The following is a 4,909-nucleotide window of genomic DNA, read 5'->3' as shown; positions in this document are numbered from 1 at the left end:
ATGGTCCTTCTGTAGCTCAGTTGGTAGAGCATGGCGCTTGTAACGCCAGGGTAGTGGGTTCGATCCCCGGGACCACCCATACGTAGAATGTATGCACACATGACTGTAAGTCGCTTTGGATAAAAGCGTCTGCTAAATGGCATATATTATATTATTATGAAGGTTTTGGAATACGGTACAGTAGCTCTTATCAATTTTGTGTGTAAAATACCTTTTGATCAGTCATCAACAACACTAATTTGTGCCACATTTAAAAAATATATTTTTCTTTAGAATAAAGTACGACTGTTTGTTTATATTATTCATGTGGAGATATTACAATGCAAAATCTTCTTGATGTTCACTAAATAAAGAATTTTGTTGAAGCAGGAGAGTGAGAGTAACAAACAGGAAACCTTCCATGTTTGAGTGTTTTATCCATACTACTCTCATAGAGGACCCCTCTTTATATCTGTATCATTACAGCATCTGTGACAGCATGGGCAGCGCCATCCCGACTCGGTTGTCTACTTTGACTACTGTAAAATAGCTCAAGCCCTCAATGGCAATGACCATGCTAAAACGGGTTCCATCCATGATGAGTCCTCTATCTATCTCTGTGACTGCTCTGTAGAATGACATCTGTAAAATGGCTTACAGCATGTCAGAGAAGACTAAACTCAAATTAACTCTTCATCTGTAATCTTACATGTCCATAATGTTTTAGGGACAGATTGAAAATTACTGGGTGGGAGGAGATGGTCCAACTCAAGGTGTCATTAAAAAACTAAATGCATCCCTCTCCTCAAAGTAAAAAATATTTTCACATAATGTTTACGACCACAAATATCAATAACTGTAGCGACCCTGTGTTTATAAGTGTAAATATCAACTTTGCCACTTCAGCATGCTTTTGTGGAACAGTCGATGCCACGCAGGTCTATGGGCCAGAAGGTTGAGGGTTCGCCGACCACCACAGACAAGCTCCTTCTCCCTGCCTGTTTCATTACACTACAGTCACAGCTGTCTGCAGACAATGATCAGCTAGGGGGAAATCAGATGTTCTACATTTTCATGCCATATTTATATCAAATATATGCAACAAATTTTCCATTAACAGGTTTCTGTGCCAATGCATCACACAACCAAGAAATAAAGCATACTGACTTCAGGCACTTCAGTATCAGTTTATTTATTGTGGTGTTAAAACACAAACAATGTCAATCTCGAGAAACAGAAAATGCATCCCAAACGACATCCCGACTTTGTAGGCTCACGCAATTTCAAAGGTTTGGTTTGCCAATCTCAGAATGTCATTAAACGTTTCTGTTTTGTAACAGAGGTCTCTTTCCATTCATCAATTAACCGCTGCACCTCTTGAATTGATTGATTGATTTTAATTGTCAGTTAAAAAAATACATACAGTACAAGTCAAAAGTTTGGACACCTCTTCTCATTCAAGCGTTTTTATGTTTTACTAGTTTCTACATTGTAGAATAATAGTAAGACATCAAAACTATGAAATAACATATAGAATGATGTAGTAACCAAAAAAATATATATTTGACATTCTTCCAAGTAGCCACACTTTGCCTTGATGACTGACAGCTTTGCACACTCTTGGCATTCTTTCAACCAGCTTCATGAGGTAGTCACATGGAATGCATTTCAATTAACAGATGTGCAATGTTAAGTTAAATTGTGGAATTTCTATCCTTCTTAATGCGTTTGAGCCAATCAGTTGTGCTGTGATAAGGTAGGGGTGGTATACGGAATATGGCCCTATTTGGTAAAAGACCAAGCTCAAGAAGAGCTCAAATAAACTCAAATACCTCTGCTGCAGAGGATAAGTTCATTAGAGAGTTACCAGCCTCAGACATTGGCACCTCCGATTGCAGCCCAAATAAATGCTTCACAGAGTTCAAATAACAGACACATCTCAACATCAACTGTTCAGAGGAGACTGAGTGGCCTTCATGGTTTAATTGCTGAAAAGAAACCACTTTTTGATAAAAATGATTGTGGGGGCTGTCTTGTTAGACTTCAGTGCAGCTTTGACATTATTGATCAGTCTGCTCCTGGAAAAACGTATGGGTTTACACCCCTTGCTATAATGTGGATAAAGAGTTACTTGTCTAACAGAACACAGAGGGTGTTCTTTAATGGAAGCCTATCAAATATAATCCAGTTAGAATCAGGAATTATCCAGGGTAGCTGTTTAGGCCCCTTGCTTTTTCAATTTTTACTAATGACATGCCACTGACTGACTAAAGCCCGAGTTTCTATGTATGCGGATGACTCAACACTATACGCTTCAGCTACTACAGCAACTGAAATGACTACAACACGCAACAAAGAGCTGCAGTTAGTGTCAGTGTGGGTGGCAAGGAATAAGTTAGCCCTAAATATTTCTAAAATTAAAAGCATTGTATTTGGAACAAAACACTCATTAAACCCTAAACCTCAACTAAATCTTGTAATAAATAATGTGGAAGTTGAGATGACTAAACTGCTTGGAGTAACACTAGATTGTAAACTGTCATTGTCAAAACATATTAATGCAGTAGTGGCTACAATGGGGAGAAGTCTGTCTATAATAAAGCAATGCTCTGCCTTAACATCACTAACAACAAGCAGGTCCTACAGGCCCTAGTTTTGTCTTATCTTGACTACTGTTCAGTCGTGTGGTCAGGTGCCACAAAGGACGTAGGAAAATTGCATTTGGCTCAGAACAGGGCAGCACGGCTGGCCCTCGGATGTACACAGAGAGCTAATGTTAATCATATGCATGTCAATCTCGCTTGGCTGAAAGTAGAGGAGAGATTGACTTCATAACTACTTTTATTTATGAGAGGTATTTGTCAGGACCCGGTTACGAACCCGGGTCTCCGGAGTGAGAAACAGTCACTTAACCAACTGAGCCACGAATAGACAGAGCAGTACTTGAGACGGTGTATTTAATGAAGTAAAAAGTGAAGTTCTTCAGGAAAACATGTAACTCCACAACATCAAAAGGAATCCTACAAGAACAAAGGTAATCCTCCATGACAAAAAAGGTAAATCCACAAGGTGGAAGATAAAGCACAAAAAGCCTCAAAAGATACTCAAAAACAAACAAACAAACAAGAACAAAAAAACAGAATTCCACAAGAGAGTCCACCGGGATCAACAAGAGTTCACAGAGTACTAGGGCTGGGTGCTAACATACAAACACAGAGCAAAGAACTGAGGAAAACAAAGGGTTTAAATACAATCAGGGGAAACGAGGCACAGGTGCAAATAATAATGGGGATCAAGGGAAAACAAAAGGTCAAAAGGCACAATGGGGGCATCTAGTGACCAAAAACCGGAACAACCCTGGCCAAATCCTGACAGTATTGACATGTTGAATGCACCGAGCTGTCTGTCTAAACTACTGGCACACAGCTCGGACACCCAAGGATACCCCTCAAGACATGCCACAAGAGGTCTCTTCACAGTCCTCAAGTCCAGAACAGACTATGGGAGGCACACAGTACTACATAGAGCCATGACTACATGGAACTCTATTCCACATCAAGTAACTGACGCAAGCAGTAAAATTAGATTTTTAAAAACAGATTTAAAAAATACCTTATGGAACAGCGGGGACTGTGAAGCAACAAACATTGGCACAGATACATGCACACACACACGATAACATACACACTATACATACACATGGATTTAGTAATGTAGATATATAGTAGTGGTGGAGTAGGGGCCTGAGGGCACACAGTGTGTTGTGAAATCTGAATGTATTGTAATGTTTTAAAATGGTATAAACTGCCCTAATTTTGCTGGACCCCAGGAAGAATAGCTGCTGCTTTGGCAGCTGCTAATGGGGATCCATAATAAATACAAAAGGACACAAATAAGAGACTTGCTTGGGCCAAGAAACACGACCAATAGACATTAGACAGGTCCTTTGGTCTAATGAGCCCAAATTTCAGAGCATAGGTGATCTCGGCACGCGTGGTTCCCACCGTGAAGCATGGAGGAGGACGAGTGATGGTGTGGGTGTGCTTTGATGGTGACACTGTTTGTGATTTATTTAGAATTCAAGGTGCAGCGACACACTATCCCATCTGGTTTGCGCTTAGTGGGACTATCATTTATTTTTCTACAGGACAATGACCCAAAACACACCTTCAGGCTGCGTAAGGGCTATTTAGCCAAGAAGGAGTGCTGCATCAGATGACCTGTCCTCCACAGTCACCCAACCTCAACCCAATTGAGATGGTTTGATGAGTTGAACCCCAAAGTGAAAAACAGCCAACAAGTGCTCAGCATATGTGGGAACTCATTCAAGACTGCTGGAAAAGCATTTCAGGTGAAGATGTCTGAGAGAAAGCCAAGAGTTTGCAAAGCTGTCAAGGCAAAATGTGGCTACTTTGAAGAATCTAAAATATATATTTGATTTGTTTAACACTTTTTTTGGTTAATACTTAATTCAATATGTGTTATGTCACAGTTTTTACATCTTCACTATAATTCTACAATGTAGAAAATAGTAAAAATAAAGAAACCCTTGAATGAGTAAGTGTGTCCAAACTTTTGACTGGTACTGTGTACATAGTCTATATAAAGGAAAATAAATTTAGGTCTAACCCCAGAGAGATGGAGATATGCAGATGGCATACAACGACACCGGCATGCATTTCTCAGATGGGTACTGCGTCTGCTATACAGATAGACTTAATGGAGGATCATTCTTGGGCGACTCGGAGGTACTGGAACATAATAACATAATGCATCAAATCATAATAAAGCATTGCATCCATTATCATTGCCTTTGCATAGTGGCATAGAGCAGTAGAGCAGAAGTGCTTGCAGAATGTGCACACATGGGAGAACAAATTGTAACCTAGTATTCGGAATGACTTCCTTTCAATTCTGTGAATCTCACAGA

The sequence above is a fragment of the Oncorhynchus gorbuscha genome, linkage group LG12 (assembly GCF_021184085.1).
Source record: "Oncorhynchus gorbuscha isolate QuinsamMale2020 ecotype Even-year linkage group LG12, OgorEven_v1.0, whole genome shotgun sequence".
In the NCBI taxonomy this organism is placed as follows: domain Eukaryota; kingdom Metazoa; phylum Chordata; class Actinopteri; order Salmoniformes; family Salmonidae; genus Oncorhynchus; species Oncorhynchus gorbuscha.
The sequence above is the reverse complement of the archived record's forward strand: the minus strand, read 5'-3'. Positions refer to the sequence as shown.